The sequence below is a fragment of the Nicotiana tomentosiformis genome, chromosome 12 (genome assembly GCF_000390325.3).
Source record: "Nicotiana tomentosiformis chromosome 12, ASM39032v3, whole genome shotgun sequence".
NCBI classification, from domain to species: Eukaryota; Viridiplantae; Streptophyta; class Magnoliopsida; order Solanales; family Solanaceae; genus Nicotiana; species Nicotiana tomentosiformis.
Window position 1 is genome coordinate 51,177,646 of NC_090823.1, and position 13,049 is coordinate 51,190,694.

General features: G+C 40.5%; 1 pseudogene; it reads left to right on the forward strand.

Moving 5' to 3' along the window:
- The first annotated feature begins 11,546 nt into the window (after positions 1-11,546).
- LOC117278511 (small nucleolar RNA R71) lies at positions 11,547-11,645 on the forward strand (annotated as a pseudogene).
- Positions 11,646-13,049: the final 1,404 nt, after the last annotated feature.

The window sequence follows — 13,049 nt, forward strand, 5'->3', positions numbered from 1 at the left end:
CACGTATTATGGAAACTAATCAGTGTTTGGACTTTGTGTATCTTCTCTATATACAAGCTCCTTGGATGTATACATGCTTTTTACCGCGTATCTTCTCTATATGCTAGCCTTAGAATGTTTACATGTCTTTTATGCATATTTTCTCTATATGTTGATTTACTTGGTAAAATGATACACGGTACATATCTTCTCTATATGTCAAATTTGTGTAACTTGACTTGTTTATTCTTGTATATCTTCTCAATATGCTGAGTTGTTAGCTTGATTACAATTGTTGTGCATATTTTCTCTATGTGAATCATTGGTATTGTATAATTAGATTCCAGTATGGTTGGCTTGTACATATATATTCATGACCTGTACAGGTTTGATAGCGAGTATCGTTGATCAGTCTCGCCATTACCTCGCGGAGGTTAGTCATAATACTTACTGTGTACATGGGGTCGGTTGTATTCATACTATAATTTTTACTTTAATTGTGCGGATCCAAGAGTTGGACCCAACTGAGCATTGACACTTGTAGTTGTTAATGATGAGACCTGAGGTAGAGCTGAATCCTGATCGCAATCCCCGGTGTCTTCTTCTATCCTTTCATTACTTGTCACGCCCAGATCTCGGGGCGCGACTGGCGCTCAACAGAGATACCCCGGTCGAGCAATCCTACACAGTGTTGTCTACCCAACTCACCCACAAATAAAGAGAAGAATGCATTTCATTAATTAGTCAGTAAGAAGTCATGTGAACACTACCACTTCATTTCCATTAGTTACGTCATTAACAAGTCTTCAAAACTGTACGTTGTACAACCATAGTTAAAGTGGAACAGATGATACAATTACAACAATTTTAGTTTAACCTTCCCAAAAATAGATACAACCCACACTATGTCTACGGAGCCTCTAACAGGAACGCCATGCCCTTGGATCGTTGAATTGTTTCTCCTTGACTCCCACTACAAGCGACGATTCAGCCCTATTTTGCAAAATCACCCCCTCCTTCACTATAGTCTACAAGACGAACTCCCAAACTAGCCAACCGATGAACCTCCTTGGCCAACGGCCTTTGATATGCCTCAAAGTGAGCCAAACTATGCATAGATTTTCGGCTAAGAACATCCGCCACAACATTAGCCTTCCCCTGATGATATATGATATCGATGTCCTAATCCTTGAATAACTCAAGCCATCTTCTCTATCTCAGATTCAATTCCTTATGTTTGAAAATATATTGAAGGCTCTTATGGTCCATGAATATATCCACATGGACCCCATACAAATAATGACGCCAAATCTCTAACGCAAAGACCACCACTGCAAGCTCTAAGTCATGTGTTGGATAGTTCTTTTCATGATTCTTGAGTTGCCTAGAAGCATAGGCTATCATCTTGCCATGTTGCATTAACACAGACCCAAGTTCAATTCTTGAAGCATCACAATATACCACAAACCCATCCGTACCCTCTGGTAGGGTCAACACCAGTGCCATAGTCAATCTTGATTTCAATTCCTGGAAGCTTCTTTCACAAGCATGTGACCATTGGACCTTAACTGCAATCTGCGTCAATTTAGTCAATGGAGAGGCAAGAGTAGAGAACCTCCACAAACTTCATGTAATATCCAGCTAAGCCCAAGAAATTGTGAATCTCTGTTAGAGTAGTAGGTCTAGGCCAATTTTTCACAGCTGCAATTTTCTGAGGACCAACCTCAATTCCTTCTCTGGAGACAACATAACCCAAGAATGTGACAGATTCAAGCAAAAATTCACATTTTGAAAATATCACATACAACTTATGTTGATACAGGACCTGCAAAACTATCATGAGATGATCGGCATGGTCCTCCCGACTCCGCGAATAAATAAGAATATTGTCAATAAACACTATTACAAATGAGTCAAGAAAAGGCTTGAATACCCGATTCATAAGATCCATGAAAGCTGCAGGCGCATTTGTTAGCCCAAAAGACATTACCAAAAATTCAAAGTGCCCATATCGGGTCCGGAAAGCTATTCTCGGAATATCCTGCCCCCTGATCTTTAGTTGGTGATAATCGGATCTTAAATCGATCTTGGAGAAATACTTAGCACCCTGCAATTTGTCAAACAAATCATCTATCCTTGGCAGTGGGTACTTATTTTTTATTGTAACCTTGTTAAGCTGTCGATAGTTAATACACATTCTTAGCGACTCATCCTTCTTTCTTACAAATAGAACTGGTGCACCCCAAGGCGATACACTTGGCCGGATAAAACCCTTCTCTAAAAAATCTTTCAATTTTTCTTTTAGCTCTTTCAATTCTGTCGGTGCCATTCTGTAGGGTGGAATAGATATAGGATGCGTGCCTGGCATCACATTAATCCCAAAATAAATCTCCCTATCTGGTGGGATCCCAGGGAGCTCATCCGGAAAGACCTCCTGAAATTCTTTCACAACAGGCACAGACTCAAGTGCAGGTGCCTCAACATCGGTATCCATAAACCGGACCAAATGGTAGATATACCCCTTGTTAATCATCTTTATGGCCTAAAGGTAAGAAATAAACCTACCCTTTGGCACCACATCATCCCCCTTCCATTCAATCACTGACTCAGTTGGAAATTCAAACCTAACGGTTCTGGTTTGACAGTCAAGCTTAGCAAAACATGAATAAAGCCAATCCATCTCCATTATTACATCAAAATCAACTATCCCCAATTCAATAAGATCAGCCATGGTGTACCGACCATGCACCGTGACAACACAATCCCTAAAAACATGTGCGGCCACGATAGACTCACCAACCGGAGTAGATATAGAGAATGGCTCATGGAGCTGTTCCAGTTCTATCCCAAATCCCATAACAACATAGGGAGAAACCTAGGACAAAGTAGAACCAGGATCAATAAGAGCATACGCATCATGAGATTGGACAGTCAATATACCTGTGAAACATGTAGAGAAGCCTCTGAACTCTGGCGACCCCTCATAGCATAGAAATGGCTGGGTCCTCCGGAACTCTGTGCGCCACCCCTAGCTGCACCACACTCTGCGGGTGTTGGGGTGCCTCGAGCTGGGGGAGGTGCTGCGGATGTAGTAGCTGCAGAACTAGTTGGTTGTGTTGTACCTCTGCCCATGCTCTAGTAAGACGAATGGCAATCCCTCTAAATGTGACCCCTCATACCACACCCTTAGCATATGGGTTGGTCCATGTAGCAGGCCCCAAAGTGCATTATCCTGCACCTAGGGCGTCGGGGCCTCTGCTGCTGCTGAAATCTCCCACCAGATCGACCCTGCTGGTAGGATTTCCTGTTGCCCTGGCTGGGCCTAAAACGGTTCCCCTACTACTGACTGGGCCCCGATGGTGGTGCACTGACTGAAGATTGAGCAAAATATTGGGATGGCCCTGATGACCCTATCCTAAAAGCTTTCCTACCACCACCACTACCAAAAGTACAACTGATGTTTCCCGCTGACCGGGCCTTGTTGCTACTCTCTCGCTCTATTCTATTTTTCAGTTTGCGGGTCTCTGTAGCTTGATCAAATGCCACCATCTTACCATAGTTCATATCAGAGTTCAAGGCAACTGTAGCGGCCTTATTAATAACCAAGGGGCTAAGGCCCTGCACAAACGACGCACTCTAGCCTCCATAGTAGGCAACATGTAGATGACATATTTGGACAGGCGCGCGAATCTCATATGATACTCCCAAACACTCATGATCCCCTGTTTCATGTTCTGAAACTCGGCGGCGTGGGCTGCCTTAGTCTCGGCAGGCATGAAATGATCAATAAAAGCATCGGCAAACTCACTCCATCTCGTCGGAGGGCTTCCCTCCTCGCAGGAGTCCTCCCACATTTCAAACCAAGAATAGGCCCCCCCTTTCAGGCGGTAGGAGGCCAACTCTGCTTCCTCTGTCTCAGTAGCACGCATAACTCGGAGTTTCTTGTGCATTTCATCAACAAAATAATGGGGGTCCTCCTCAGGATTAGTACTTATGAACACTGGAGGGTCCAACTGGAGGAATCTGTTCACCCTGGAACTAGTGGCATCCCCTGGCTGACTAGAAGAAATGGGTGTAACATCTGATCTCTAGGCCTGGGAAGCCACTATTTAAGCCAACATTTGTATGGCTCCCCTAAGATCCCCATCGGATACACTGGGACTAGAAGCTGTGGCTAGAGGTGGAATTGGAATATCAGTTAGAGGTATCGTTGCACCCTCAGTAGGTGTAGGGACAGGTGCAGTATAATCAGGTGTAGTGGAATCAGGCAACGTAGTAGTCAGGGGAATGTTCTCGCCCCTCGGGTGCTCACCCCGATCATCAAGTATCGAGTCCATTGCCACTCCTGGGGTGACATTGGCTCCTTGTCCAGTTCTTGCCCTATTCCTAGGCGCCATGTTTTGAATATTAGAGCAACGTACGAGTTAAAGGAGGAACAATCTTACAATTGGCTTTATCGCAAGATCTATAATATCAAAAAAGTGTATTATTCCTAAGTGTCCAAGTAGCCTCCTACTTATAGATGTGGTCGACAACACACCGATAAGAAGGACTCTACTAGAAACCGCGCCGAGATATCCTAGGACACTTTAAAACCTTAGGCTCTGATACTTTCATTACTTGTCACACCTCAGGGAGCGCGACCGGCGCTCAACAGAGTTACCCCGGTCGTCTACCCAACTCACCCACAAATAAAGAGAAGAATGCATTTCATTAATTAGTCAGTAAGAGGTCATGTGAACTACACTAGTTCATTTCCATTAGTTACGTCATTAACAAGTCTTCAAAACAGTACGTTGTACAACCATAATTAAAGTGGGATAGATGATACAATTACAACATTTTTAGTTTAACCTTCCCAAAAATAGATACAACCTATACTATGTCTACGGAGCCTCTACCAGGAACACAAGAGTGCTATGACAGTGCCGACAACAAGGCCCCGGCTATACCTCAAAATGCTATCTACAAAGGATATAAGATACATGACCCCAAAATGAAGTGGGGCTCACTAAATCAGTTGAGGAGAGGGTGTGCTGCTAACACTAGTCAATACCACCTGCTATGGAACCACCTGCATCCATTAAAGATGCAGCGCCCCCGGCAAAAGGGACGTTAGTACATATGGAATAGTACTAGTATGTTAAACTAAATACCCTCGCAATAGAACGAGCAACAGTAAACGGAGAATAAAGCATGAAATCAATAAAAGACTCAAACGGTATCAAGGTGTCAAGTTAAGGTCCAAATAGGTCTCGGTAATTTAAGTTGGGAGATCTTTAGCACGATACACCACCGTGTTTTAGCACTAAGTCCAATCTTAGCCTGACCGGCTAAGCCGTGTCACCCTGAGACGTAGACTCGCAATACCACCATGTGTGCGGCATGGCATCCGATCTCAGCCCAATCGGCTAAGCCGTCTCACCATAATATCGTGTGGATCGACATCACATCATATCTCGCTAGCAATAATTTCATCCCATTTAAGGGGAAAATATCTCAACACACCAATCTCATCCCATATAAGGGGAAACGGTCTCATCACATTAACACAGGGATTTACCCCCCAGTCACTCCTACACTGGCATGTGTAGTTTCGGGGTTAGGTTGTTCCGGCCTACCCTTCCTCGTTGGCTAAACGATACTCTTAAAGCATTTATTATTAAGAGTATTTACCACTCAATTCATATTCTTTTTACATGTCATTCATTTTATTGGCATCATTGGCCATACTTCATAATTCGAGGTCACTATTCCATTTTCAATCATTATCATGGATAATCAACAACAAGGCCTTTCAAAATAAGATTTTAAACACATACTTTAGCAAATTAAGGTCGTAGGCACATATGATCTCTTATACAATTTGATGTGATCACTTTCATTTGGACTTGACTTGAAGTCACAGCATTTTAATACATACTCATACTTCAAATACTCTCCCGAAGAATAGCACAATATGATTAGAACATTCCAGAAAACATTTTGAACATATTCATATATATATATATATATATATATATATATATATATATATATATATATATATATATATATATATATACACATCATCCGGCGCCAAACTTATTCAAAAAAGTCAATTCATAATGGACAACTCGTGACTTACAAGAACAGCGTGGGAATTCAATTCTAAGAGAGAAGTTTAGCCAACATACCTTGCCTCGAGCTTTTTAATTTACTACAAGAACAGCCATTCAATCTATTTAGAGATATAGCAAAATTGAACAGAAATTAGGAAGAGGTTTATAATTCTAGCTCACTTGATCGTTTTACCAAACACTAGGCGTGCATTAAGGTTTTATGGTCCTCCTATGATGGATTCTTTCACCTCCACTACCCAAAAGAGCTCAACAATCTCTCCACTACCCTATATGGTACATGCATGTAAAATAAATACCTCCCACACACAAGAATTGCTTTACTAATTACCCATTTTTAGTTAAATTTCGAAATTAAGGGTTAGTGTGTAGAATCTTATCTTTTGGATGAAGACCTTGTGAGTTACCCTAGATACATCTTCAAGGTTTGAACAAAGATTGATGAACAAATAACTTAGAACTCCTCTTCTCACTCTAGACCACCTTCCTCTCTCTTTAAAATGTAAGTTTGAACCTTCTAAAATGACCCTTAATAGTGTTTTATAAGAATGGAGTCAGGTTTATAAAACCAGAAAAATGAAGCTCTGAAACACAATCTGCGGTCGCATATGCGATCGCATAATGCTTTTGCGGTCCCCAAAATGGGCCGCGAAATGGCCCTTCGGAACTGGGCAATTCTGCCCCACTTTGCGGTTATTTTGTGATCCGCAGACATGTTATGTGGTCATATAATGCGCCGCAAACCCTCCATCTGGAAAACCCCATGCTGGTTTTGCGGTCGATGTGCGGCCCGCAAAAAGGTGTTGCGATCGCATAGTTGACCGCTCAATATCATCCAAACTTGCCCAGTTTTCTTCTTCACTCTGCGGCCATTCTGCGCCCGCATAGTGATTCTTTAGCCGCATAGTGGGCCGCAGAAATGTCAACACATAAGTCTACTTCGGCAGCACGAAACCCCGGGTTCTTAAGCAAAATTTATGGGGCCTTACATCCTCCCCCACTTAGGATCATTCGTCAAAATTCACCATTAACGCATAATGTGACTCAGTTGCTACAACACACACCAACAGTTAAGTCTCAACCTCACAAGATGAATAAATTTAAGCATGTGAAGATATGCAAGAATACGTAATGGATTGGTCTTTAAAAACTCCTCTCTCGATTATCCTCCTAACTGTGTTTAATCAATGATTTAACTAGCCTCTTTCGATTACTAAGAAGAATTAATGAACTCAACCAACAATATAATGCAAAGATATCACAAGTTATTCCTCTCTCGATTACATGAACAAGTGAATATAGATGCAACAATTAAGTCATTCAAAACGATTCAATACATAAAACTAGATTTATAATCCACAAACAATCATCAATATACCAAATCCATCAAACTCTAAATGGAACTACTCCATAGATATGGAGCAATTCGTCACAAATAAAATTAAAGTATAGAAAAACATAAATTCAATCTAAACTCGGGGCTTGAGTGAGTAAGGAATGATGAAATCCTTGTGCTTGTGCTCTTCCAATGCCTCCTTAGCCTCCTTAGGTCCAAAGTATGTCAAAAGTCCAGAAAATAATGTTTTTCCATGTATTTATACCAAGTAGGATCGGGCCAGACGAAACCACTTTCTCCTAGCCGAAATAGGACATTGGCTCTGTAAAACTTACACAAGCACGCCGCATGGGGCGACGCGCAATGCATGGCTTTAGAGGGGAAATCCAGAGAGCATCAAAATTGACAGGCAGTAGGATTTGGGCAGTCGCGGTGCAACACGCGCTGCGGTTGTGGTGTTTTCTCAGAGTACAGATTTTTGCTTGATTTTTGACATCGAAACTTAGTTCTCGACCCCCGAACACGATCTCGTCTTATTCTTTTGGGCTTTTACTCAGACTTCAAAACTCCAAATAGCTCGAATTAGTTCCACAACATCTACATAGCTCGGAATCACTCCTTCAAGGCATAAAACACACAATAAGTGCAAAACACTACCAATTAAAGCTCAAACACAAATAAAGTGCAATAAGCGACTAAAATGCGAGATTATAGCCTACCATAAATACCCCACACTTAAACCATTGCTCATCCTCGAGCACTCAAACTACACTTCATATAGACACGACCTTTTTTAACAAACTCTCATAACTCATCACACTAAGAATATTTAAAACAGATTAAGCACAATACTGTAACATCCTCTCCTCAAGATTTGACTCAAAAGCACCACACATTTCTATAACCTGCTCACTTACTCTAACATAGTGGTCAACGACATTACCTTTCCTTCATGAATCAAGTTCCCTCACATAATAATAGAGAGTAGTTCCGCACACAATAAAGTTTAAAATAATTAGGAACTCAAGATAGAAAGAATTCGCTCACTCTCAGAAAGAATATTCATATGCCACAAAAGAAGTACCATAAGCTTGCCTGTAGTGTAATTCTCTACTAATTGAGCTCATTCAGTCAAGGATCAAGTAGGACTTTAATTGGTTGTAATGTAGGCTGCAGGATGGGTAGGATACATTTAGATACAAAGGTGACTACACCTCCCTAAGCACTTTAATACATACAATTAACCATTGAAAACCCCACACTTATGTGAAACCATAACTCCACTTTCACATCAATATACATTAACTCCCTACTTTTTAAAGCACAATTACATCAAGTTACCACTATTAATGAATATTTTTCCTTTCTTTTTCAATTCAAGTGGCTCTTTCTTTTTCAAACAATGCACCTTTCTCCTTAGTTAAATAGTTCCACTCAAAAGCCAAGCTAACTACCCTGCACTTCAACTTTTACAAAGTTCATAACGAATTCAAGTGCTCACGGGAGGTAAATGGTTCAAATAAATGGTCAATTCAAACAATTGGGTAAGGCTTGTAATATGGTTGCCAAAGAAACAGGATTACAGGCTCAAAAGAATTAACTAAGATACATAACAATTAGGTGGGTAAACATATATCTGTCTCAACAAAGAAATGCATATATCACTTCCAAGACTGAATAAATCTACTATTTTGCTTTGCAAACACACGAGGCAAGTTCTAGACATCAAATACAATGTACAGGATACACAAAACCTCACACACACATGGCACATAACTCACTCAGGATCAGACTCATCAAGACACTCTAGTCAAAGCAGTTAAACATAGTTAAGATCATACAATTTAAGGTACTTGTACAAGTGTCAAAAACTGAGCCTAAGCGTCACAACTAAAGCACTTACTATTCTCAAGGCATAATAAAGTTAAGAGATATTTCCTTCCATTTAAATCACAGCACAAGGTTTCCTACTCCTAAAAAAATAAAAACTAACTGCACCTGGTTCAAAAACATCCCATGGAAAAGAACCACGACACAAAGAAAAACCAAAGGGGAATTATTACACTACCCTGCAAACGAAAATCTTTTTGTCTTTTTCCTTTCGACTTTAATCCCTCAAGAAACCTGTCGATGATATCTATCGTTAGAAAAAGTCGAAACATTTCCAATTTTTATGATTTGTTTTTCAATTTTTTCTCTATCTCCAACTACTACAACTAACAAAAAGAAAACTAATATACAGACATACAAATATCCCCCGCCCCACACTTTAAGTTATGGCATGTCCCCATGATACACAATTAAAAAGTATAAGGTAGAAGAAACTTCCCTGAACATCTAGTCAGGGTCTGAGTCGAAGTCAGGGTCTGAGTTGAAGTCGGGCTCCATTCCTCGTGCGCAAACTAATGCACACATCCATGCAGACAGCTTCTTCTCAGCCTTCTTTGGGTACACCCCACACTTATCTTTCACGATCATTGTAGCCTTCTCTTTCGAGCCCTTCACTTTCCATTCAACACTTGCAGCTGGTTTTCCTTTTTGCACCCCCTTTTCTACATCCATCTTGAAAGTCACAGTCTCCTCACCCACTCTAAGAACGAGTTTTCTTCATGTATAGCTAATATCGCTCTTCACATCGCTAAGATTTGTCTTCCTAGGATGATGGGGACCTCCTTGTTTTCCTCCATATTAACCACTATAAAATTCACAGGAAATACGAACGTATCCACCCGAACTAACACATCTTCCGCTATCCCCTCCGGTATTAAGGTCATTTGGTCTGCCAGCTGCAATAATATTGGTGCAGGCATTATCTCTCTAATCTCTTTCTCTAGTTTCCTGTAAGTAGATAGAGGCATTAAATTAATTGAGGCACTAGAATCACATAAAGACTTATCAAAATTAATAGTTCCTAAAGAGCAAGGTATAGTAAAGCACCTTAGATCTCCAAACTTTTGTGGGAGTTTATTTTGCAATACCGCACTCCAATGCTCTGTGAGCTTGACCACTGAGGTCTCATCTACTTTCCTTTTCTTAATAAGGATCTCTTTAAAGAATTTAGCATAGGAAGACATTTGTGAGAGCACTTATGTGAATGGTAAGTTTACATGAACCTGTTTCAGCATATCCAAAAATCTCTCAAACTTCTTGTCCAGCTTTTCTCTATATAGCTTTTGAGGGAAAGGTAGCGCATGCATATGCTTGCTCTCCTCATGTTCCTCCTTTCTCAATTTTTCTTCCTTCTTCATTTTCTCAGCTTTCATCGGGACTTTCTTCTTCTTGTCATCATCACTTTTCAGCTGCTCCCCACTTTCTTTTTGAAGTTTCATATCTTTTTGGATCGGGGTTGGGTCTTTCAACACTTGCCCACTTCTCAAGGTCACAACATTCACTGTTTCTTTGGGATTTCTTTTAGTATCAACAGGGATAGTGCCTGGATCCCTCTCAGATAATATTGTTGCAATATGTCCCACTTGCTTCTCTAAATTTTGAATTGCTGCCCCGTGTACTTCAAATCTTTCATCAATTTTCACAATGAAGGCCTTCATGAGATCTTCTAGACCAGGCTGATTGGGCTATTGAGGCTGAAACTGCTGCCTCGACTGATTCATAAAACCAGGAGCTTCTTCTCTCTAAAATCTAAGGTTGTTTTGTTGCCATGCATTAGAGGTACGCCCAGGTGAACTCCATGAAAAATCGGGGTGCTTCTGAGCTATTGCATTAAAATTATAATTACGCACATCATTCACTTCCTCAGTTGAGGCTTGACACTCATGAGTAGGGTGTCCACTTCTATATATATCACACGCTGCATGAGGCTCACTTTGTATTTTAGGCAAGGTCAGCTTCCTTATTTCTTTAGCCATATCATCAAGATGTACCTGCACAGATGTATTAGCATCAACTTGGTGAACACCAATTGATCTTCTTCTTTCAGCCTTCTCAGAGGGCCACTGATTTGCATCTTCAGACAACTCATCAATAATTATAACTATCTCCTATGGAGTCTTCTTCATCAAAGGGCCTCCAGTTGCATTGCTCAATATTCTATATGAGGCCGGTATCAATCTATCCCAAAAGTCCTGGAGTTGCATCCAGAGTATACTTCCACTATGTTGACACTTCCTAACAATCTCCTTAAACCTCCCCCATACTTCAAAAATAGTTTCAGTCTCTTTCTGGCAAAAGTTATGGATTTCTCTTCTAAACTTGCCCGTTTTAGCTGAGGAGAAATATTTATCAAGGAATTTTCTGGTCATCTCCTCTCATGTTCTGATCGATCCCGTGGGCAAACATCGAAGCCACTGCTTTGCATCATCTTTAAGTGAAAAGGGGAATGCCCTTAAGTACACTGCATCTTGTAATACCCCATTGTATTGAAAGGTGTTCATAATCTCCTCGAAGTCCATTAGATGTGTGTTTGGATCTTCGTTCATCATCCCTCTAAAGACACATCAATTATGAAGGGTTTGAAGCAACCCTTGCTTCAACTCGAAATTGTTAACTGCAATAGGAGGTGGTCTACTACTTGATAAGCCTTGATTGTAGACCGGTCTAGCATAATCGCCTAGTGATCTCCCAGGCATGGGAGCTATATTTCCGAACTGGTCTGCAGCCCAAGGGTTGATTTTGAGATATTCTCCGACCCCTCTCTTCTTCATAGATAATCTGTACTTCTCTAATAGCTACTTCCTCAACATCTCTTGCATCTTTTTCTCATTGTTGGGCTTCCTCTCTTACAGCCAAATCTACATTATCGTCACCGTTTCCAGCCATAGTTTCTTTGGTTGTTGGCTGCCCAACCTTTTCTGATGTCTCGGTGAGATCTCTTTCCTTCCTTAGATGTTGTAGTTGTTTTTCTATCTCTGGCTTATATGGCAGCACTTCTTTCACAGAAGCTCGAGTCACGCACCAATCTAAACCTGTAACCTGCGCACAGTCAACGAACACCAAACGTAAAAAGAGAAAATAGAAATAACAAGAAAAAAATAATATTCCTGAATTAGCACTACAAACTATTTCAAACACTATTGATTGCCAATCCTCGGCAATGATGCCAAAATTTGACAAGTGCAAAACACACACTTAAATTCTGCTCGCTAATGAAATATAGTAAAGTATAATATCGTACCCACATGGATTGGATTTAAACAGTATTCTCGTAGTTTCTAGTTTGGTTGCTATCCAAGATGATCAACATTTGAGATTTATAAGATGTCTAACAAAAATTAACTAAGAATCTAAAGCTATTGACTAATGACAATCGAAACAAGGAATAAGCAAATAAGGTTATCAGTGGGAGAAGATAGGGTGTTGATAGGATAGGTGTAACATAATTGCTCGGGATGTAACTCAAGATAATTCACTTCTATTTTTCAAGTGATTCTCTCGAATTCACTCAATTATTAGTTCAAACCTTCAGCAAAAAATACTCTCTCAATTAAGTCTCAACCTCACAAGATGAACAAATTTAAGCATATGAAGATATGCAAGAATGCGTAATGGATTGGTCTTTAAAAACTCCTTTCTCGATTATCCTCCTAACTGGGTTTAATCAATGATTTAACTAGCCTCTTTCGATTACTAAGAAGAATTAATGAACTCAACCAACAATA